The sequence below is a fragment of the Grus americana genome, chromosome 3 (assembly GCF_028858705.1).
Source record: "Grus americana isolate bGruAme1 chromosome 3, bGruAme1.mat, whole genome shotgun sequence".
NCBI classification, from domain to species: domain Eukaryota; kingdom Metazoa; phylum Chordata; class Aves; order Gruiformes; family Gruidae; genus Grus; species Grus americana.
This window is the reverse complement of record NC_072854.1, coordinates 26,868,471-26,893,204: the sequence shown is the minus strand read 5'-3', so window position 1 is coordinate 26,893,204 and position 24,734 is coordinate 26,868,471. Positions and strand designations below refer to the sequence as shown.

The 24,734-nt window shown below is 40.4% G+C and overlaps 1 protein-coding gene and 1 long non-coding RNA gene across 2 annotated transcripts in view; one reads left to right on the top strand and one right to left on the bottom strand.

Annotated features, from left to right (window-relative positions):
* Positions 1 to 1,130, bottom strand: part of FAM83B (family with sequence similarity 83 member B) — a 51,733-nt gene extending 50,603 nt beyond the window's left edge. The window contains exon 1 of the mRNA XM_054819067.1: positions 894 to 1,130. The gene's annotated coding sequence lies outside the window, so the exon portion shown is untranslated. The remainder of the gene's footprint in view (positions 1 to 893) is intronic.
* LOC129203968 (uncharacterized) lies at positions 869 to 16,574 on the top strand. The gene is made up of 4 exons (XR_008576230.1): positions 869 to 1,002; positions 3,265 to 3,335; positions 6,380 to 6,521; positions 16,463 to 16,574. It is a non-coding gene; the product is annotated as an uncharacterized LOC129203968 (long non-coding RNA).
* Positions 16,575 to 24,734: the final 8,160 nt, after the last annotated feature.

The window sequence follows — 24,734 nt, the reverse complement described above, 5'->3', positions numbered from 1 at the left end:
GTTAAAAGGAAATTAAACCGCAGGGAACATCTAGTCGCAGGTCTCCTTTCTCAGGTAGGGTTTTTGGGGCATCCACCTGAGCACCTCTGACCCATGGCTCTGCTGAGGAGCCTCCCCAACCACTTAAGGGCCTGGTGTGACCAGCCTTTAACAGCACAAACAGCCGTTTTACGACAGCTGCCTTCCACCAACCTCTGTATTAAGGAATTGTATCAAGAACAAATAATAATTACCTATATTAAGCAGTGACGGGCAATTATTTAATTATTAATGAAATTACAGCATTTTCCGTGGATGCAAACGGCATCAAATTCAACTGAAAAACAACACCGCAAGCGTTCCTGAGTCTTTCTTCTTCTTTTCTTTTTTTTTTTTTTTTTTTTTGAACCAGAAAGTTAACTTTTCAGGCAAAACGGAGACAACCAGGTGGCACCGCCACGTGCTCGGGCACACCTCAGCCTTGAGCACACCGCACGCGTGTCACCCCCGGCCACGGCGGGGCCGCAACGCCCGCGCCCACGCGGGACCCCGGCCGCGCGGGGGGGGGGGCGGGTTGCGCAACGCGGCCACGCGAGGGAACGCGGCGTGGGAGCCCTTGTCCGCGGGCCGCCGACCCCGCCCGGCCCTTCTCCCGCCGCCGCCCCCCCTCAGCCGCCGCTCGGCGCCGGCTCCTCTCAGGTGCCCGCGGCCGGAGCCGCGCCGCCACCGCCGCCTCCATTTCGCGATCCCCGCGCCCCCGTTTTCAAACGCCCCGCGGCGCCGAGCGGGCTGTTGGCGGGGCGGGGGACGGCCGCTCCACCCGCCCGTCCGCAGCGCGGAGCCGGCGGGGCCACAGCCTGCCCTTGCCCGTCCCCGGGACGGGGGGGAGGCAGAAGGGAGGGAGACCCACTTACTGCGCCGGTGCCCCGCGGTGGGGTCTCGCCTCCGGAGCGGCGGGGCGGCTCGACCCGGTTGCTGCGATCGCGGCGGCGGCGAGTCAAGGCGGCGCAGGGCTCATCGCAGGTACTTCCCGTCGCTCTCAGGCGGGGTGGGTGTGGAAACCAGTTAAAACATGTCAGGACGGTGTCGCACCAAACCCGCCGCCGCCGCGGGAGCGGGGCAAGGACTTGTCTGAACTGGGGAAGCCCGGCCCTCGCACGGAGCGAAGGGCAGCGCCTTCCCAGGGGCGCGGCGGGGCGCCCCCGCCCCATCCCGGCCCGCCCTGCCCGCCGGCCGGGACGGCAGCCGCGGGCGCCTGCGGTCCCGCGGGGCAGGGGCCGGCCCGAGCCGCGCACATCGGCGGCCCCGCGGGGGACCCCTGGAAGCGGGGTGTGTGTGTGCGTGGGAGATAAAGCTCAAAGCAAACGTTGGCTTGAAGAAAAAATAAACCTGTGAGCCTCGAGTCACAGTTTCCAGGTTAACTCCGGGGGGAGCAAGTTACGGCGAGGGAGCGATACCCGTTTGAGACCTTTAAATTAGGTTATGGGGATGAGCCCCCCTTTCCATAGCTCGAATTCTTTAAAACGCTCTTCTTTTGCTCATGATGTCTCAGGTTGGAGAAATGGAACTGAAGGCAGAGCCCCCCATCCTGGCTGCGGTGCCAGCCAGGCCTTCGGGCAGCCAGCATCATCCTCCTCGCCTGCCCACAGGCTGGGCACGCCAAGGTGGCAATCCCACCTTTAGAAACGTTTGGGAGCCCGCTCTGAATGGCTCTTCCAAAACACAATCATCTTTTTAGCAGGATCATGCAACTGCCAACGGATCAGCTCGTCATGTGCGCAGGACTTAAACACACCAAGGCTTAAGCATACCAAGTTTTCTTTGTCAGTTTAAATTAATGGCAATAGATAGAAAACTTTTATAGGCTTTGTCTATACATATCCTGTGGTGCATAACCGCAGGCAGCTTTTTCAGGAGCCATTTAAGACAATGCAGTGTCACCCTGACAATTATACTTAATCAGCAATAATTCATCCAGTCTGGCTTTAATCACAATCTTTTTTTTTTCTAACCTTTACTGCCCAATAGTAAGTAAGTGCAGGGTATATCCTATTTCTGAAGCTAAGCATGGTTCTACTGTGACTTTTTGGTGATGGTTCTCTGAGGAAAAAAAAAAAAAAGAAAAATATACAATATCTATACAACAATATACATATATAAATGTATAAGTCTGGTGGCCACCAGGCAGTGACTTTTCTTGTACAGTTAATTCAGGTAATGGAATGCACAAGAGGAAATAGTTGGTGTCAGTATACTCATGGACTACCGGACATAGGACATGGACTACGGACATAGGATCACCTGGATTAAATTATTAGACTCTCACCCAAAAAATAATTTCCCTGGTTTTGATAAAGGATAAAGGGGGAAAACGGCTGTAAAAACAAACAAACTTTTATAAATGTACTTAGTACTTTATAGTTAGTTAGTACACAGCACCTTTTATCCCATGAAAATGTGTGGTCAGGAAGGAGAACGTGTTTCTGCGGAAACTTGTCCATAAAGAGGTGGGGCCATGTAAATTTTTAAAAGAGAAGATCTATTTTCTAAAATTATTTTTGAAATGGTAGGAAGGTAGACGGATGATCACAAAAGCACTTTTGACCTTGACTGAATTGGTTGGACTTTTATTACATAAAATTTACAAGTATTACTGGGTCTTTTAGATAAGTCAGTGGTTGAGTACCAGCTTAGCATAAACAAAAAGCTGTGATGGGAGCAGTAACAGCTTTCTAAATAAGTCAGTCTGCATGAAAAAGGGACATAGGTTTTTTTGCTACATTGGTATCTGTACAATAAAAGGTTTTTTTCTGTGCCTTTACAGTGCCCAGCTCAGCGGGTAACTGATCTAATACTGAGATCTTAAGCAACACTACCCCACACATGCAATAGAAATGAATACAGTGTAAAATAGCAACAAAATATCTGTAATAATAAGGCATTATTATTGCTGTTGTTACTAAGGAGAACCATGCGCTCTCTAAATAGCCAGTACACTCTGCCAACTTTAAAATTAATGGGTAAACAGAGCGATGAGAAGAGATGAAGAAAACTTAAATAGATCTTTTTACATACTGAGAAAGCCCTTGCATAGAATATCAAAAAAGGGGATGGCAAATGCTGTTGGAGATTGTTCCATGCAGTTGGGGGCTGCCTGAGTGTATCAACTGAAGCCTCCAGTAGCTACCTGACCAGACATTTCAGAAAACCTAACTTGGATAACATGTTTTGGAAACCAGCTATCCACAGCCAACTGTCAAAATAAAGAACGCTTTTACTTTGCAGGTAATAAACTTCTGGGTCTTACAGCCACAGGAGGCAGTGGAGGCAGATGGTATGAGCAAGCTCAATAAGCGGTAAGACAATATCTTAAATGATAGGTATAAAACTGGATTCTAAAAGGATGATGCAGAGATATGCCCTTCAACATCCTTACTCCTAGAGTTGTGGAGCTGCAGCAGTTTGAGGGGAATAGACTGCAGAAACTGGCCAGGATCTCATTTGCCTAAACAGCCTTTCCTTTTGCCATTGGAAACATAACATTGGGCAAGACCAGTTGAAGCATCCTGTTGACTGGAATAATTTTATTGGAATCCCGTTGATTCATGAAGCCTCAAAACAACGAAAAAAGTTCTTATTGTAGACATAGGTTGCCCATGGGGAAAAAAGAATCAACTCCATATGTTTGATACCACCATCTTGATAATGTAATTAGAAAGAACACCGACTGTCTTAGGTGATCTGGGCACTCAGATGATGGTGCTAATGGATGATCATCTCTGTCACTTCCATCAGTTTCCAATTGTCAGTTCTGACACTTTTTTGGTATTGACAGATCATCTTGCCATGGACGGGTCTAGCTGAATGCAAGCAGAAGATGGAAGATTGTTATCACATACACAATGACACCAGTTCATAAATTTATGATATGAATAATTATTAAGGATAAATATCTATATGAATGATACTTACATTCCTACTGCATGCTTACTAAGATTTAATTTAGATTTACTAAAGGGGACGTTGATTTGGAAGCAGTGGATATTTATACAATTCATGACATCTATGAGTTGAGCTTTATTAGATTTTAAACATGAAGAAAGAGTATAGTCCTGAAGATTCATACTATTTACAAATCAAAGGCCATCTCATCTAAAGCATAAGCACAGAGACTTCACACACTAATCTTAAAATTAGTGGAAATGTGCTATTACAGATATGGATATAAAAGGAGCTGCACTGCATTTATGCAAAGCTTGATGAGTACTGATACAAAACCCCCACATTTCATAAAGTAGCAAAGAGAAAAATGACACAGAAGAGTACAAATTAATATAGAAAAGCAGATGTCCCACTCTCAGTACGTGCTTTTTCAAATTAAATAATCATAACCTACTCTATTTGGTATCATATTCTTAAATCAGGGATACATTAGTTTGATCATAGTGACATAATGGAAATACTTGGCAATGTCCAAACACTGATTAGTTTACCAATTACCCCCACAGCTTCTATGAAGAAACGGCCAGTAGTTCAAATACAAAGAATTAAAGGCAAGATCTTTTACTGAGAGAGGGTTCCTAACCCATACATGATGGCCTGGGTATGTATGCTATATACTATATGGTAGACTTTTGTCTTAGGTCAGATCCTGTGTCAAAGCCTTGCACAAACCCACTAAAATGACTTCAGGAAGTTCAATTGTCAAGAGAATCTGAGGGTTTCCTTTAAGGAATTTATGGTAAGAGATGAATAAAATTATGCAAAACATCTTATTTTTGAGACAAGTAAATAAATAAAAATCCAGCAGTCTTTATTTTCTGCCCCCTATATGTATAGCTGAGAGACAGGGTAGAAGAGCAGGGTGAGAGGGATGATCAAGGGTGACAGCTGCCATCTGAGGAAGAACCACACACACTGGAATTCTTCAGGTTGGGAATGAAGTCGGTGACTGAGGCTTCCTGATGTGGTTCATCACATAACACATAACTCCGCTGTAAAACAGAGCTGAATACAGAGAAGGAAACTCCTCTGAGGTCTGCTCTACTATGAAAAGATCACCTCTGGCTGAGGAGGCTCCAAGACAAGAAGTTCCAAACTGATGGAGGATGACAAAGTATTCTCCATCCTTATGCTTCATTCCTCTCCTTTTCCTCTTCGCCACACATCTACATGCACTGCTAGTCATTGAAGGGCACATACAGAGCTACATAGACCTTTGCTCTGACTTCATACAGCTGTTCTTGTAGCCCTTCAGAGCATGGCAAGGCCAACATATAAAAAAGGAGAAGGAGTACAGTTTCCTTACTTCAGATTAACTTCCTTCTCTACGGGTCAGAGAGGTAGCTCCCAGGCCTCTGTGTGTGCCCTTAGACATGGTTCCACCCCTGCCCCTGGAGAAGGGTGGCTGCACAGCTAGCAGCAGGTAGACCAGTTTCTCTGTTTTCTTCATGGCTTGTCAAGTTTTTTAGTTACACGCTTACCTAAACCTTCATTATTTTCTAAAGTCTTCTGAGATTTTATGTGTCCATGTGATTCAGGCTCAGTCTTAGAAATCTTTTTGCCCAAGTGGTATCCATGTGGTTGTCATAACTTCCAAAATACATACTTCAGGCTGAATCTTATCATTATTTTTTCTTTTCTCACTTGCCCTTACTTTAACATCCACCTTTGCCTTACTTTGGAAATAGTACTTATTGTACTATTACTACTACAAGCAGGCAGTAATACAAAATTGACCAGAAAATAAAGCAAAAAAAATAAATACATCCATTTTTCCAGTTGCTTGGAAACCTCTCATATCTTGCTCTCCACCTGCTCACTTTCCCAGGAAACAAAATTTTCTGGAGTATCTTCCTGGGCTTAGCTTGTCCTTCTCATCACATCTTCTTAAGGGCTGGTGCGCTGCTGGAGTTTGAATGACAAAATCTTAACCATATATTTTGTGATCCAAATTCACGGCTTAAGGCTTTAGAAATTAGGGATGAATATGCTTGTTTCTTGAAGCCAGACATTCTTTGGGGTATTGCAGAGATCAATAATGAAAATTTTATAATAATTTAGCAAAAGGTAAACTTACAGAGATTATATTATATTATGCTATATATTTTTAATATTATAGAAACTATTATATGCTACTTCACAGTGTGTATAAGTAAGAATCAAATTATTGAAAGCTAGCCTTAGACCCGGGATAAACCAGTGTGACCAAGATTTTGAGTACATCAAAGTCCAGTTTGCTGTTGATACATTACTAATGGAAAATATCTCTTCCCATTTAAGCTGTTTCTTAATACAGGTTCTGTGAGTGTTCAGCTCCCCATAGGTAGGGAGAATAGTTCCCTTATGGAATGGCAAGCTATCTATTATTGTTTGATCTTAATGTTTTAATAAATTGCAGATCCAAATCCTACATTAGACCATGGCCAGGAACCTGAAACAAGTACATTGGGTTTGTGTGGACTCTCGCTACATAGTCATAAGGATCTTCTAGTCAAAAGGAGAATTCACAGCTCCTAGGTTGCTTCTGACTGAGAAAAAAGGTGAGTCTTGTAAATAAATGCATAGAAAGAGAAAAATTAAATAGGGCTAGAGGGAACAAATTGTTGCTTGATTTGCACATGGTTTATTTTCAAAGCTGTAACCACTTTGACAGGCCTGTGTTGGCACTTACAAGGACCCACTTTTGGCCTAGTATTCACCTCTCTGCTCGTAGGTGAGGTTGGCAAAAGGATGAAAGGTCTTTGTTTCCTTCCAATCCCAGAAGTGCCTGAAGCTAGTTTTCTTCCCAGTGCTGGTTACAGTGGATGCTTGGAGCCTTCAATGTTACCCTTGTGTTTGCCTGGGTGCTTGTGGTCCTAATGAGCTTTGTAAATCCAAGCCTATCTTTCTTGTGACTTTTTTCTAACGCTAAAATTTGCGAAGGATTAACGGTTTCGCAATACTTTCAGAAGTAGAAGGGAAAAATAAACCAGGGAATAGAGCAGCCTGTAACAGATAATAAAATCACATAAAAGTCTCAACAGCATAGAAAGTTATGTTAATGTTCCAAAGTATCAACAACATCCTAAGTCTGAATGCAGCTGCCAGAAATGGCAGGCTTATTCGTTTCTGGGTAGATTTACGAACTGCCAGTGAAGTTATAGCCACGGAAGTTATTATCAATGGTATAAGTGGTAAACAAGTTCCAAGAATAATCCATCCTCAAAGACAAGGTTTTCTTAACTGTCCACATACCTGTCCAGAAATCACAAATGCCCTATGATTAGGGACTGTTTATTGACTAAATGGTACAAAGCAAATGCTGGAGTTCACACATGAGCTCAGCGAATGCTTTCCCATTAATTTGGTGCTTTATGATCAGTGTGATCATAAAGCATCAGTTTATATGTTCAATTAATGAAACAAACATTATTTACTCTGTATATATCAATCTGTCCAGAATTAATGTAGAAGTAGTGTTACCTTGACCATGATAAATGTAAGTTGATAGCAAGGATATCGATGATACGCATTTTTAAGTAGAGGTAATGTCTTTCATCAAATCAGCTAATACTGTTGCAAAAAGTAAACAAGCTTATAGACACTGAAGCTTCTCCAAGTCTGAAACAGATGCAGCAAACTTCAAATTCAAAAACAAATTGTGAACAATTGCTCTGAGTTGAATTAGAGGTGTTTCAAGTACAGAAGAAAAAGAACATACAAATACAGGAGTAGCTATACTAGGTCCATCTAATTCAACATCATGTCTCAGGTGGTAAATGGTTAGAACAAAATATTTGGGCAAGTTTGTAGTCTCCCATCTTCATCTGCTGGCTCTTTCAGAGGCATATGCGAGTTGAGTATGACAGATAAAGGGCACTGAAAACCCAAACATAACTGAAATCTCAAGTAGACAAAATACAGAATCGCTTGTTTCAATATGTTTTTAAAAACTCTTGCTGTGAGGTTGTGGGAGGAAGGAGATACATCGTGATGGCACTTAGGCAGTACTCTCCATGACAATGAGACAACAAAACGCAACCATCACAAGTTGCAGCAAGGGAAATTTTAATTGGGGACCGGAAAAATTCCTCTCTGTGAGGGTGGTTGAGCACTGGGATGTGCTTCCTGGACAGCCTGCGGGATCCGCCTCTGTGGAGGTTTTCAAAACATGACTGGGCAAGGCCTTGGCCATCCTTTTTTAATTTTTCAATTAGACTGGTTTGAAGCAGGAGGTTGGACTAGATGATATGCAGAAACCCTTTCCAACCTAATTTTTCTGTGATACTGTGATTCTGTACTTGTTCTCCTTCCTGCAAGAGCTGTAATTCTGAGAGAGTTTACTCCATCCCTAGAATGGTGAAGTCCTCACCAGAGTTTTGCTAGAAGGCAATGTTCCTTTATGCTTCTCTGTTGTGTGTTAGATTATAGTCCCCAGTCTGGAATTACCTGGTGATAATCAAAATTTTGGTTTTACAAGCTTAAGAGTTTTATATTATCAGCACATAAAAGCACTGTAGAAATTACCTCTAGGAAACTGAGTGGTTTGCCAGTTCATAAAAGAAGCAACTGAAAAATAGTGAGAAGTAATAGCTTCAGATTATGAAATAATGTTATTACCTGATTGTGTCTACTAATATTATCAGCAATGGAATGGAATGGCTAATTTCTCTGATACTTACATTGGTTTTGGAGTTAAAACAGCAACAGTAATGGAGACCATTCACTCTCAACGCTGGAGTCTTCAGTTAGCTGTTAATGTCCTTAAGGTCTGTCCTGAAATCCTGAAGCCCAGAAATACATATTCTTTTTAAACACAAGTTTAGATCTGAAACCATAATTCTGAGGTGCTATGGGGTTTCGTTATGTATGGAGCATTCACGATTATCTTTTATTAAACTGCAAGTCAAGCAAAACAAATACTGTGAGATTTTATTGGTTGTTATTGGACCATCTCATGTCACAGAGAAATTTTATGTCAAATGTTTACAAGCAAGCAAGCTGAAAAGTTTCTGTACTTTATCAATAACATTGGTACGGCTGCAAGAGACTGTGCTGTGCATCAAACCTTGAAATAATTCAACATTTTGAGTCCTCTATGATATTTGAGGGTTAATCTGAAATAGTCAAGTTCCTGAACAGTATCTTGGGCAAAACATACTCATAAATTCAAACATTTGTGGATTCTCTCCATTCCCTTCAGCTATCTTAAATGGAAAATTGTTAACCTGTGTGATAAAGGTCCAGAGGTGGATTCGAGCTATCAACTTACATTTACCAATTATGAGACATCATGTGCTTGCAATTCATTTCAATCAAACAAATACATTAATGTTTAAGTGGCAATCCTAATCTGACTTGTACTTAATTAGTAAATGAATAAGATTAGTTCAACTCAGGACAAATATGCATAGACTAAGGAGTAATTCAGTAAAAATAGCTGGGTTATGACCATGGAAATTGGCAGTTGCCCTTTCCAAGAATTAAACTTGTTTTAAAATGGAATAATTTATACAGGAAAAAAAAAGTGTTTTGAAGCTAGAAAATATCTGAAGTTCAATCATGCTGAACTATAAATGTATGGCAAGCTAGAATGAGGCAGACTATCATAAAAATGTAAGGCAGCATAAAAACCTTCTCGAAATGAAGTAAATGCTATCCTTTCATTTTTTATCAAAGCATAAGCAACTTCTGAATGAAGTAGTCAAAATTATTTCAACTCATAACAAGGGACTTTGATGACTAACACAGGACCTCAGGCACCTGTGTTGAAAATTGCTCGTCAAATAAGCCCTGCTCAACTGTTATTTAAACTGACTCCACAGGGTCTTACTTTTCCATTTTAAAGCTCCAGGGTGCCTGTCATTCTGTGCCTGTGTATACACAGATCCTGGCCCCCCTGGGCACCTTCACACCTCACTCGTAAGCCTGATCAACATCCAGAAGCTTTGAATTCCTCCTCTTGCACCTCACATGATGCTCAGATCAAAAGGCTTTTAGGTACTTAGGTCCTCTGTTGGATTTAGTCCTCTCAGCTATATTTCAGTTTTCATTTACTGTGATTTGCAGCAAAATGAAAGAAAATGCTCCCATTTTGATTTCCTTCATTCAGCTTTAGTCCAGGCCCTTAATAAACAGTGCAAATCTCAGTGGAGACGTGAGCAGAGCACATCAGAGAAGACTGGTGCATAAACTGCAGTGAGTAAAGAAGGCTTCCGGTGACCTCAGAAACGTGCAGTGCTGGTAACCTTCTACATCATGAACCAGCATGCAAACATGTCCACACCCAGAGGAAGAACAACAAATACAAAGTCATGTCCAGTTGTTATGCATATCCTAGTAGTAGGAAGCAATAAAAGAATAGTGGAGTTAGAAGACAAGTAAACAATGACACTTAGATTTTATCAATAACTTCCAAATTGGCAGTAACATTAGGCATTGAATCGCTATATTATTCGTAGCAGAAATAGGGTTTTTTTCGTTAAGGAAGGTCATAATGAACCATGGTCTGAATTTGGGAAACTACTGCCAAATTACTGTCAAAAGTAACACAGAGTGAGAAACAAAGGGATGAGTGAGAAATATCAATACAAGTAATTGCAGATGTGATAAGAACAAAAGTATTACTTGAGGGCTATTTTATAGGCAAATGACTTAATAGCCTCCTGTGTAATCTGCCTTATCCCCTTACCTGAAATGTGCACATACGCACTGTTGTAACATACCTTCGTACCAATGTAGTTTGCACTATCAGAATTTTGCTCTTTTCCTTGTCGTCATTCAGTTTCCTGATAAAGCCCGATATTCCTGAAAAAAACTAAATTTTTGTTCCCCTTTCCCCTGTCAGTTTGTCGGTTATTGTTGCAAGACATTCCTCCGTACCCTAATAAAGTGCAAAAATGTACACAGGACTGATGCTCTGTACCTTGTCTGTAGTTTCTGATTTGATTTAATTTCAGATTAGACATTGGAGGTACAACAAACATCAATGATCTTTATGGTAAGAAGTGCTTGACTGACTGTGTTTCACTGAATTCTTCTTGCTCCATTGCCAGATAGAAAATAGTGCAGTGGTGTACATGATGTCAGCTGACACACAGGAGTCACACTATCCCTAGAACAAACCTTGAGAGATTTCTGAAAATCTGGTTTATTTCATAAGAAAAACTAATTAATTTATTCATAGAACTAAATGAATACATTTGTCCAGAATATGCTGGTGCTCCGACTTGGAATATAGTTCTTCAAATTAACATTAGTTATTAAGAGGAGAAACAAAGACTCTAATGCAGGAAAGACTAGTGAATTAAGGTCAATGGTTTTGTGTATTTGTTTACACTGGGCAGCTTTATATTTCAGAAATTGTACCCCAATTGTAATGGAATTCCTGCGATATTAAATGACATTTTGTGTTAGTAAACATTTAAGTCTGAACACATATGTACTACAGTCTGCGTTAAGTACTCTTAAATACAGTGAAAACCATATTCCAATCAATACAGATTTTATTTCTTATCCTTCACCATTTTATCCATCACCCCACCATGTTTTGGCTAAGCCTTGCCAATGGTATATGAAACAGCAGATATAGTTCACTCTGTTCCTTTTCTCCAGAAGGGAAGCTCTTTACATTTTATATGGCTTGGTTTTGTAGGATTTTTCCCAGGAAGCGTTGGGGTATTTCAAAAACAAACAAACAAACAAACAAAAACCTTGTATGTTTTTCTAGAAAAAATTATGACTGAAAAGACATGCTTTGCATCTGAAATGCAAATTACTAAACATGCAATGGTTATTTTTTGCCCAAAATAATTTTAACACTTCTTGGAATGACCTACAAAGATTCCTTTTCTTGGAGACTCACTTTACCTTTAGGCAGAAAGTTGGACTGTTGTGCATATACATTCAAAAGAACAACAAATTTCATTTACAACTTTTTGATAGCAGTTTGATCTTTTTTGAATGAAAGGTGTTATTTTAATGAAATGTCAGAAGTCTATTTTTCCATTCTTTAATTGATTCCACCTACTTTATGCATTATGTAATTTAATGAACTGCTAAGCTTCCTGATAAGATTTCAGTAACTATAATGAAAACAAGGAATTATTTTATCATAATATAAAAATACTTACAAAGGAATCAGAAATACATGGTAAAGATAAAAAGGACAATAAAAATATTTTAATGACATTGTGTATAAACCCCAGAACTTTCAAACTTAAAAACTGCTTAACTAGTTTAAGCAATAAACTCTTTATGTAATTAAAATAGAGTTGCCTACAGGGAGAAACCATACCAAAAAAGTGATGAGAATTGCAAAGTCAGGTGCTTAAAATGTGAGGAATGTAAAAATAAAGGCTTCCTGTGCAAATTTCATTCTGCTCTTTTTATGTATATGCATTATCAAACAACTTTTAATTATGGGATTGTATAGGTATTGGTTTTTTCCTCTTTGGGAAATCCACCTTATTCAATAAAGGAGTAGTTACTCCATCTTTCTTCTTCTTTCAAAATTTGATATCAGATCTTACTCAACATCCAACAGGCAAATCCTGCATCAAACGTAAAATTATCTAGTATCTTCATGGATGATTGTGCTGTGGTCTTACCATAGCAGCTAAGTGCTTCATAAAATTAGCTAATCTATGGTTCCCTACAAAATTAAGTGCCACTATTATCCTCATTTTATAACTGGGAAATTGAGACACATAGAGATTAAGGTCAGAATTGTCAAAAGCATCCCCTATTTTTGGATGCTCAACTTGAGATGTCTTATGCTTCATTTTCAAAGCATGTAATATTTTATCACACTTTTTATCTTCAAAGCACAGCTTTAATCAACTTCAAGTGCATTGACTTTAAGAACAGAATTGTAGCTGTGTCTCAGCCTGGAGAGACCGAGATTGGATGTTTAGCAAATGGATTTATAGCTCTGCATCTGAGAGATGAGGTACACTGAGTGTCACAAATATGCCTTGCCAGAAGAGGAAAATGATGCTTCAGTTCTGTTCTAGGCTTTGGAAGGGAATGCTCTGATAGTTTTGGGCACACATTTGTTTGCATGGATTGGATTATAGAGATGCTAAGCTACTGCCACTTGAGCTGCAATGTCTACATGATGCTATACATATTAGGAAATAAAAGCACAGATCCTGTGCTGTCAGATAAGTGGTATCTTTATATCAGCATGGTGACACACCTCTAGTAACAAGCCCTAATTTTCAGATGGATGAATTAGCTCACACACAGTAACTTAATGGCAGTAGTTACCTTGTTTTGGAGCCAGGTCACTTGTCTCACTCTGCTAACAGGGTAGGCTGCCCATGGAAATATCTGTGCCTGTTTTTCCTAATCATGACTGATGCCATTCCATTGCTCCTGTTTTATCCCAGCAGTGTGTTTGTAGTCCTACCTTCCAGTTTTCCACCAGTCCCAGAACTCATGCCTGCCATTTCTACCATTGCAGGTGATCAGAGTCCTGCCAAGGTTGCCTTCTCTCAGTACGCCTTATTCGGTTTCTGGTCTGTTTTCCACAAATGTTCAGTGGCTACTTGTCCAGTCATATGGAGCAACCAAGTCCAGCCCCTGTACCCCCTCCACCTTCTCCCCATTTCATCCCTTCCTGCCCATTCCTTCTGGATCTAACACCAATTCCTTCCCATTGCCGTTCTGAAAGAGCCCACGTGCTTCTTACAACTCTTTCCACTTAACCTTCCAGCTGGCATGTGAGTTTGGTTTCATCCTTTAGCTGCAGCCTCGTCAGAGCTGCTGCATCATGGTGAAGCACAGAGAGGCATCTTTCTCTGCTGGGCAGTGCAAGAACAGAGATGGGAAGGTAAAAAATTATCAACAGGAGAGATACGTAAGATTCCAGCCAACCAGTTAACGTTTGACAAAGTTGGAAGCAACTGAAATTAGGTCTTTCCAAGGGAGATGCCGGACAGCAATATCTGTACCCAGAACTGTTTATGAGACCTCTAAGACCTCAGAATCACACAAGTGTTTGAATGACTGACTTGACCATGGTGTCCCATACTTAAGTCTTTCATTTTTGGTGTTCAAAATATCAGCAGTGAAAGCAGAACCTATGCATAGAATCATAGAATGGTTTGGGTTGGAAGGGACCTTCAAAGATCATCTAGTTCCCATCCTTCCATGGGCAGGGACACCCTCCACTAGACCATGTTGCCCAAAGCCCCATCCAGCCTGGCCTTGAACACTGCCAGGGAGGGGACATCCACAACCTCTCTGGGCAACCTGTTCCAGTGCCTCACCACCCTCACAGTAAAGAATTTCTCCCTAACATCTAATCTAAATCGACCCTCCTTCAGCTTTAGCCCATTACCCCTTGTCCTGTCACTACACTCCCTGATAAACAGTCCCTCTCCAGCTTTCCTGTAGGCCCCCTTCAGGTACTGGAAGGGTGCAATTAGGTCTCCCCAGAGCCTTCTCTTCTCCAGGCTGAACAATCCCAGCTCTCTCAGCCTGTCCTCATAGGAGAGGTGCTCCAGCCCTCCGATCAGCTTCGTGGCCCTCCTCTGGACTTGCTCCAACAGCTCCATGTCTCTCCTGTACTGGGGCCCCCAGAGCTGGACACAGTACTCCAGGTGGGGTCTCACAAGAGCGGAGTAGAGGGGTAGAATCACCTCCCTCGATCTGCTGGTCATGCTTCTTTTGATGCAGCCCAGGACACGGCTTTCTGGACTGCAAGCACACGTTGCTGGCTCACGCTGAGCTTTTCATCAACCAACATCCCCAAATCTTTCTCCTCAGGGCTGCTCTCCATCCATTCTCTGCCCAGCCTGTAGCTGTGCTTGGAATTGCGCCAACCCACTTGCAGGACCTTGCACTTGGCCTTGTTGAACTTCATGCAGTTCACACAGGCCCACCTCTCCAGGCTGTCAAGGTCCCTTTGGATGGCATAGGATAGATAACAGAGCCCCCCAGGTGGTCTGCAAGCTAACCTTGAGATGATGTTTGAAAATGCTCTATTTTCCATGAATCAAAACCAAGTTCTCTTATTTTCTTATGAATGACTTCTTACAATAATTTTCTTACAACTCTTATTTTTTAGTGAATATGTATCCCACGTAAGGCTCCATCTGACATAATAACCTCAGCTCCTTTCTCAAGGCCCCATGGTTCAAGTTTTTCCACCATACTGTGCACACTGTCAGGGCAAGATCAGCATGTGCTTCTGACTGACTGGCCAGCCCGTCAGGCAGGGAAATGGAACACACGGGAGACTTTTGCTCAGGAAGAGCATTAATCTAGATTCCTTTTCCCTCCCCAGAAAAAAATTTTAATGAAATCCACAGCAATTTAATAAGGTGTTGCCTTATTGGCCAATAGATTAATAGTACTGTACGGGTGGATAGAGGATGAGGATGCTAGGTGGACTAACAGAAAAATGACAGACAGATCAGTCCTTAAGTAAAATAGACTCAATAGATACTTCAGATTGGAACTGGATCACTAAAGGAAATAAACAAAAGGTTTTAATGAAATTAGTTTTTCAATTATTATGACTAAGTTACCAACCTTTGAGGAAATAGTACCCATAGTCTAGGATTTGTGGAAAATACTTGCTGGCACCTGTGTTCACAGTAGTAAAGTGTAGTCACACTAAGGAGTGGGAAATTTGCTAATGAAAGGGGAAAAAAGCCAAGAAGATGTCTCAATCCTTTTTTTTAACTTGAAGCAGTGTATCAGGAAATTCCTGCTGAGGAAATAGGTAGGTAAATTGAGAATCCTTTCTGAATAAATTAGTATGGAGCTTAATAACAATGCCTACATTCTAATGCTTTTGTGGCCTTTAATGGAAACCAAAGTAACTGATCTGAAAGAAGATGATCTTTTGATAACTACTGTCCCAACTCACATCTAGTCTAAACTTAAATTGAGACAGACATCCTTAATTAGGTTAGCACCTGAACAGTCTCAATTATTTTGAGATGTGAACACCTTACTGCTATGAAAGACGCTCATACCTTTGCAGCTTTTATGATTTGCCTGGAAGCAATCTTCTGTTTGGCAGATTTATTCACAGAAAAGATGTTACTACAAGGAAAAGTGATAGAAATATATTCTTGTAACTGAAAACACCACCAGGAAAAACTTTTTTGCTCTTGAATGAAGGAATGAATGTAGGCTTCAGTTAAAGTATTTTCACTCAGTTATAAGCTTTTTTATTTCATTGCAAGAGAAAGCGTTTCTGTATAAAGCCATGTGTCTTCTTACTATAGTGCTTTAAAAATATTGTTTTATCATTTTCAAGTGTTACCAGTTTTGCTTTCCTTTATTTTCCTTACATTTCTTTTTCTTAGAGTTCTGTACTTTCCTGCACTAGTAGCCATATTAAACATGTCTACCATTCTTATGTCTTACCATTCCATTATTTTATGTACATTCTTAAAGCTCTTTTAGATGGATGAACATGTATTTTGTATCTTTCTTTCTCTTTTTTATTTCACTTACATGCATTTTCCATCAAATTTTACAGATATTTAGCATACCTATCTTTGACATAAACTTTTCCTACAAATACCAGTGACTACGTGGCGCTGTTGGCAACTCTCCAGGACAGGGGCTATACTGAAGCATACCACCTCAGGAAAAGCAGTAAGAAGGACTTTGTTGCCGGCTTTGAAGGATTGTTCTTCTCTGAACCCATCACTATGTCATTTTTTTGGAGTACAGCTTGGTTTTCCTTGTGTGAAAAGCTGTCACTATTGCATGATGTTTAGGAAAGACTAAACCAAGTTTTTCTTTACCTCTTTCCACATCTCAATTTAAGATCCATGCTCCTAAATTGGATTAATAATAGAGTAGCTCCAGTGTGCCCTAAAGTTAACTGCTATGTTTGTTTGACCTAATGTAGGTCATGCAAGGTTGGTTCCTGTTCCCAGCTCCCTGTGCTCCTGCATGCAGATGTGCACGAGGGAAGGGAGGACAATCCATAAGGAAGCTAGGAGTGGTACTTTTTCCACAAATACCCAGTGGTATCCTTCCTTTTCTACGTTTCTAAATAATGCGTTACTAAGCCTGTGTGATGATATGCAATCAACTTTTAGTGCGCTCCTCTGTAGAGTCTTATGGGATCGCTTTTATCATTGCTATTATTCAGCGTGAAGGTAAACCCACTCTTAGGACTGATAAGAAACAGTGATATTATTAGCATGCTAATTCTCGTATCTGAGTTGCTGCACAATAGGGGGGTGGGTTTTTTTCTCTGCCACTGCTAAGGATTTGGCCAAGCTTGGTCCCAGCTCTAATTCAGTGTCCTGTGCAGGAAGGATTAATAAAAGGAAATGTCACGCTACAGAGTTATTTCTTGGGTCTTGTTTAAAATGCCTGAAGAATTTTGTGTGTACAGGATGTTGACAGATATGACATGCTGGAACTTGGAGTTCATTTCTGTAATACCAGCTTGTTGGAACTTAACATTGGTCTGTTCTTAATCATTTTGCCCAAGAATGGTAATTTGTAAACAAGGCAGAACTTCGAAAAATATTTAGAGCCACCTCTGTGCTGTGGATTGTTCTCAACCCTGGAGATCTGGGCTGATTATTGCAATCCAAGCCTTTTGACAGGGCTTTAGTAAAATGACAAGGATTTAATTTCCATGTGAATGATTCCCTCTTTCTGTCAGCTACTTTAAATTCCTGCACTTGGGTCTGGTCTCTGAGATATATAGTGTCACAAGTTTATGTAATTAAAACAAGCATTTACAGGTCTATATATGTACAATTCCATTGCACTCTTAAGGTTGTGGCACAGAGTTCATTTTACCTCCAACTGACGAGCACAGGCTTGTAAAAGCATTTTGTGTTGTTGACAGGTTGTGTTGTTCAGTGCTGGTATTCCAGCTTTCTGCCTGGCTGCTTCAAATAACATAATTCTTTAGTAGCAACAGATGATCTCCATCAGTGAGTAAACAACTCTGAGCTTGTATGTAAGTGTCAGCAGATAACAGGTGGTACTATATTCAGTCACTAAGGCTTTGCCCATTATCTGTGTGGCCATTTTCCTATTATCAAATGAACTCTTCAGGAATTCAGGAGTCTTGGAAAATGGTTGAAATTCTCAACGCACAGAAAAAGGAGAGTGACCTTTTATCCTACTTCAGGCAGATACATTGATTTACACCAGAACTGGTAAAAGCTAAAATAAGGCTGCTATTAAAAGGAACTTCAAATATCACTGAAATGTTTTACATTTATTCAAAGATCTGTTTGTGATGATTTTGCAGTGTTGAAATGCTGATTAGATGTTATTTTGAAAATACAAAATTTTGAGATCAATTGCTTGCTATGACCTCTTTGTTTTCTCAGTTCTTAGAAGGTCACAAGGAAATAAAGACAATATTACCTGCCCAAGCAAGATGAACATTCTTATTAACTTCAAATGGAGTCAACACGACTAAGGGCTGTTCTTAAGCGTAAAGGTTTGTGAAACCTTGTTCTAATTGACTATGATGACATAGTAATGAACAGACACTAGTATTTGATAAATAGATCAAGTACTGTATGGAATTTAATGTAGATATTCACTGTCTGTTATCATCTGTCTTCCTGTAGCTGGCATCAAGCCGAAATTAAAAACATTAATCTGACCAAATCAGCACATCATGTCTTGTGGCTGCCTGCCCATTTATCCTCTGCAGTGTGATTGTGTACCCCTGTGTGACCCAGGACGGGTCTGTCTTGTTCAGGGATGTGGTAATGTATGTCTGGTATTAAGAATGGTGAAATCAAAGCCTTGCTTGTTCCCCTGGTTGTGCTCTCTTGTGTAAATACTGAGTAGGCTTAAATTCTCCTTTTCCCCAATATTGCAAACTAAGAAACAAAGCTTAATTTAAACTGGAAGGAACATCTCTAAAGTAGCAGCATGTCTAAGCTCAAGGATATTAATCAAAGCTTAAAGTATTTGAAGGACAAATTGTACAAAGGCTGTTAGATGTTTTTAGCAGTTTAGAACCATTTTTATAAGTGGTGATAAAAGCGATAAAAAGTGCAGTTTGATTACACTTTGATATGATCTGAGAAGTCATATTGGTTTAGTTATAATAGATGAGTGAGATTTTGTAGATCTACAAAGGCCAGTAGGTGACCTATCCAATGACAGTGTGAGGCTAAGAGACATTGTGTTTCAGTTTTAGATTGGCAGTAACTTATATGGCTTTTACTGCTGAAATAGTTAATAATAGTATTAGGCTGAAATAGTGTTTGGATGTTGCTAATCCATTAAGAAATAAGTTTATTCTGCAAGTGAAATTTGTATGAAGTAAAGAACAGGGAAAGAATACTTTTGGCGGACAGTGTGTTTCCCAGTTCACGCTGCTGTTTCATAGAGCTATGTAAAGTTAGCACAGGCGACTATTGGCATAGCTTTTCTCTGAAATCAGGAAAGAACTAGCTATCATTTTCCTCGGGCTCTGAAATAACCATGCTTTCTAAGTTTTGTTCTTTCAGTAATGTGAAATAAGCTAGAAGAAAAATCTTTATTAAGTATTTTTTAGAGAAAGAATGTAATTTACCACACCCCCATAATTTTTAATATTAAAGGTCAAGGAGAAGGGTCTGTGCTTGTTGAAGTCACAGATACATGGCTGCATGTAATAAAGTTCCTATGAACCATGATGGCAAAAGACTGGCTGTGTAAATGGAATATAATTATTCAGAACTGTGTAATTTAATCCACTGATCGAACTAAGGTAATAACTGACTTGGAATACTAGCTGAGAACTACTAGTCTGGGAATCAATGTCAGATCAATTCCATTGCAGTTAGGGCATCATATAATATAAATTATTGTTTTGTTTTGTTTCCTGGTAAGTAGGGATTTGCAATTTCAGTCTAGCACCTATGAAATGGCCTAATGCCTCCTCTGCTTCTTATTTTTCCGTGCAGTTTAACTGCTGTTTATGAGGCTGCAGTCTCAGAATTGCCCGTCACTGTTGCACTGAGAACATCACTGGTTACTTCACCGAGCTCATGGGCATGTTAGTTCCTGAATCATTTTTACTTCTTCTAAAGGCAGACCTGAACTGCACTCTCTGAAGGCTGGCTGCAGTCTCAAAAGACATATCTAAGCTGGTTTTGAATGGATTAGATGGGTATTGGCACTCACGTGGCAGCAGTGTAGCACAGCAGCGAGAAGTGGTGTGTCTTGGTTGACTTCTAAACTATTTATTTGGCTTTCCTGGTGGATTTTGCAGCCTCGCTCAGGTATGTCGGCACCATCTGCAGTCACAGCAAAACCAGCAGTGTAAATATAACCCTAACCTGAAATTATCTTCCACAGCCACTAATGCCAGGGAGACAACAGGGTAACAATTCAAATACAAACAACAGGAGCTTTAACTCAGGTAACATTGCAAAAATTAAAGAAATATTCCTAGAGAGAAAAATTGTGTTTTCATCTATTTAGCATGTGAATAAGATCCTCTCAGCAGCTGGGGCAAAATGGAGATTGGTGGTGGTAGAGAGAAGAGTCAGTCACTAATGGCAACAGAAAATTATTGAAAGAGGAAGAAAGGAAATGTTTTGGGTCATGGCCTTTAACACTGAAAAATGAAGAAATTCACATAAGCTTTACACATTATCTTTTGCTAAGCAGATAATTTCAGTTAAAAATATCCATCGACCAATTAAACACTAACAATTAATTTCATAGCAAGGGCTTCCAGGACATATTATGCTTTTTATGAGACATTGTGTAAGATATTGTGCTCAGGAAAAGAAATTCAACACAAAAGAAACTCAAAAGAAATAGACACGTTAGAGTGTTTTAGAGCAGCTATATAGTCAAATATAGACAGTAACAAAGATTTAAAGTGCTGTCACTGGTGCTTTGAAGACCTCACTTCCTCCAGAAACAGAGAATTCTGCTTGTCTTAAAATGTACAAAAATTTTGGAGGAAAGTTAAATACACTGATAATGGATTTTGGCTGAAAATTCTCATTTGTTGACTTAGTTATAATGTCATCTATTTTAATACTTTTTCAAACAGTAAATTGTCAAATGCCTAGAGTTATAACAATTGCTCTGGGTTTGAAAGAGAAGAAGACATGAGATTCTCATATGTTGTTAAAATAGAACCTAGCTTAAATGGAAATTGCATATGCCAAGTGAACGTATGTTATCTGTCAAGCTCAATTTTATTTTAAATCCTCTGTATATACAATTTCTCCCCTGCCAATTGTATTATACAGTCCTGCTTAATATACGTATGACTGTCGTTAAAAAGTAAAAGCCATAAAAAGATGCTTTCTTCAGCAAAGTTCAACTGGCAATACCTTTAAGGAGTGCAGAACTGTGTGGTGGTTCCGAAAAAATAAAGTAGACCTAGACTCTTTCATACCAATAAGTCTAACTGAACTTTTGATTCATAAGCAAAGGCACACAGAAAGTAAAAATTACTGAATTCCAACAGGAGGTGACCTCCACCGAAATCACGGATTTCATGGTGTTGGCACTTACACAAGAATGTTTTAACAGCATGTAAAAGCGAACATTGTTTAGCTATGGACAATGTCATTTTATTTATTAAACTTTTCTGCAGCTTTTAATCCACATGCTAATCCAGATACTAACCCAGCAACATGATACTACTTGAGCAAGATGATGCAACATTAGCCAAGTCTTCTGACAGAGCACAGAGAAATGATGGGTAATAGACAGACAAAACACTACTTAAAGAAACCTATAAACTTCCCTCCTCGAGCATTTACGTGAAACCTGTTGGACATGCAGAATGACAGTGCAGTGCCAATGGTTTTCAGATGTGTTTGTCATTTTTAGTGGTGTAACCACTACCACTAAAAAGATACCACAAAGCCTTCAAGAAATTATTTCCTCGAAGAGGAGCAGCTGTCTGAATCTTAAATTGTCCAGACTCACTTTTGAACTTATAATAAGGAATTTTTTATGGATGTTATGATAGAAGCACTTGCTTCCTACCTTCTAGTACCAAGTTCTTCACTCTGGTCAGTCAATTTTGTTATTTCTGGAACATACATCTTATGGTTCTGCATCTCTTACTTGCATGGAGAGAACCTTATCTGCCACATGTTTCTTCTCAATCTCCAAATAGATATTCTGGACATATTCAAAACTTCCAAACAAGCAGTGAGGCTGTCCATGGGAGCCAGAATCTGATACAAATTAAAGTAAGAGCTGTTATGCTCCTGCAGTTGTGCCCCTTAATGCATACTGCTGCAGTTCTTACCTGGACCTGTTAAACAGAACTTACTCACTGTCACTTCTAAGCAATCCAAACTGCTTATAAAAATCTGGGATGTGGTGATAGGAGAGAGAACAAGTGTGTGGTGTTATCTCCTTTGCCGCTGGTGTTGGGGTAACAGAGTCAATGCACATAATGAAGGGAAGTGGCAAACTTGACAGTGCCTGTAATCAAAGTGATAGACACCTCACTGTAATTACTAGAAAAGCCCTAAAGCTGGGGAAGGCTTAGCAACAGTATGTAACACTGGCACTTTTAACGTGCTTCTTTTCAGTGCGTTGGACATACACCAGATTGACGACATTTTAAGCCATCTCTGTGGCAAAAAGTCCAGAAAGGAACCAAAGGTCAGTAAGGCTGGAGAGGACTAACCATCTACCCTCACCTGCTCTGTGCTGAGGAGGACCACAGCCTTTAGGAGCTCTTGCCTGCAAGGCATTCTTGATGTAACCCTTCTCCCAGCACTGCTTTTTCTCCTTTCCCCCTTCCCCACAGCACAGGCAAGCAGAGCTGCCAGCCATCCTAACCAGGCTATGGCAAAGGCTTCAGCAAACATTCAGGGCTCCAGCAAATGTTTAGCAAACATATGGGGCTTCAGCCAATAGGCGGGAGTTGCCATACTGAATGCGGGAGAGATCATCCCTGCTCTTCGCAGTAAGCCTCCTCTTCCTCATCAGCTGCAGAGCTGACCCACTGGTGGTCCAGGGGTCAGACTCATCCAGTGGGGCAATTTTATTTGGTAGTGAGCCAGCAGGCTGCTGACATTGAGGATACTGCTGAATTTGTATGGCTAGGAGAGAAGTGCAAACTCAGGTCAAGTGTGACAGGATTTATTAGATTAATTAAACATAGTATGTATTGATCAGAATCATGAAAAATGAGTGGCCCTCAGAAGCTGACCATCTCTATTTATAGTTTATTATTTGCCTTATTCTGAGAGTCAGAAAATAGATATTCCAAATGAGACAGGAATCTTTTGGGAGTGATATTACCTCTTCCTACAGTCACATCTTGTATTAGACTGCATGGATACAGTAGATCAGGATAAATTTTTTCAGTGCAAGATCACCCTGCTGCAAACACCACATGCACTAACAGTAAAAATGGAGGTCTCAGGGCTATAAGCATCTGATGAAATGTTCCAAGGATTAAAATGCATAGGTGCTTGGTTATGGCTATCACTCCCTCTTTTAACTATTACATCTACTTGTATATACCTAAAGGGGGCCTACAAGAAGGCTGGAGAGGGACTTGTAGTGATAGGACATGGGATAATGGCTATAAATTGAAAGAGGGTAGGCTTAGATTAGATATAAGGAAAAAATTCTTTACTGTGAGGGTGGTGAGGCACTGGAACAGGTTGCCCAGAGAAGCTGTGGATGCCCCCTCCCTGGAAGTGTTCAAGGCCAGGTTGGATGGGGCTTTGGGCAACCTGGTCTAGTGGAGGGTGTCCCTGCCCATGGCAGGGCGGTTGGAACTGGATGATCTTTAAGGTTCCTTCCAACCTAAACCATTCTATGATTCTGTGATTCTATGATTTGTTCGTGTTTCTGCTTAGAAGACTGTGCACACCCACATGAATGTATGTCTGGGTTAACATTCACCATACTCATTTATATAAGCTTTCAAATCCCTTCCCAGATTTTACTGCACATCCACACACCCAGAATGATGGGTTCTTGCTTGAGGCATCTTCTAGTAGTTGACTTTCCCCACACTCCAGCTCTGAAACCATTTGTTATGTTACATCTCAAATATGATCTCAAAGCCCACTGTTGTTAATTTCTTTCCCATTGGTATCCTGCCACCAGCTGGCCCTCAGAGCAAGATGGGTTTGACCACCAAACCAAATGAAACAAAAATTAAACCTTCACCCAAACAGTAACATCTGCACTCATGAGCATACACAAAAGCAGTGCCTCTCAAACACCGCTTCCTGACTTTATCACCATGCTTCTTTCACCACCAAAAGATCTCACATGATGACACTTTAATGTGCTGTGTTGCACTGGGTGCCATCAGTGTACTTACATGTTTTTTAATGGTAGCTAGGTTCTTAGTTGTAGGCATAGCACTAGACTGGAAATAAAGTGAGGTCTCAACACATAGAGGTCTCAACCTGTATCTATTTACATATCAAGCTTGAGGATGGTGTAGAGCCCTACTAATAATTAATGTGATGTCTCATGGTAATAAGTTCAATGTGTATATAAATCGCTGCTCAGCTGAGGGTTGTATCTGATTTAGACTCTAAGTTAATTGGACATGGATTTTATATGCCTTTTTATTTGTGAAATGGCATGCATATCTATGGGACTATCAGGTAGCATAAGAGATCTGTGCGTGAAGAGAAGGTGTGGTAAGTTTTGTACACACAGGCTGTGTTTTTAATTTTATAAGTGTCTGTGTAGAATTTTGCATATCTCATCACCTCACCCCTGCTTTTATCTTCCTTCTCTTGTTTTTTTTGTTCTACCCAATCCTTTCATTTCCCTGCTGCTTTTATCTGCTTTGCTTCCTTCCTTCT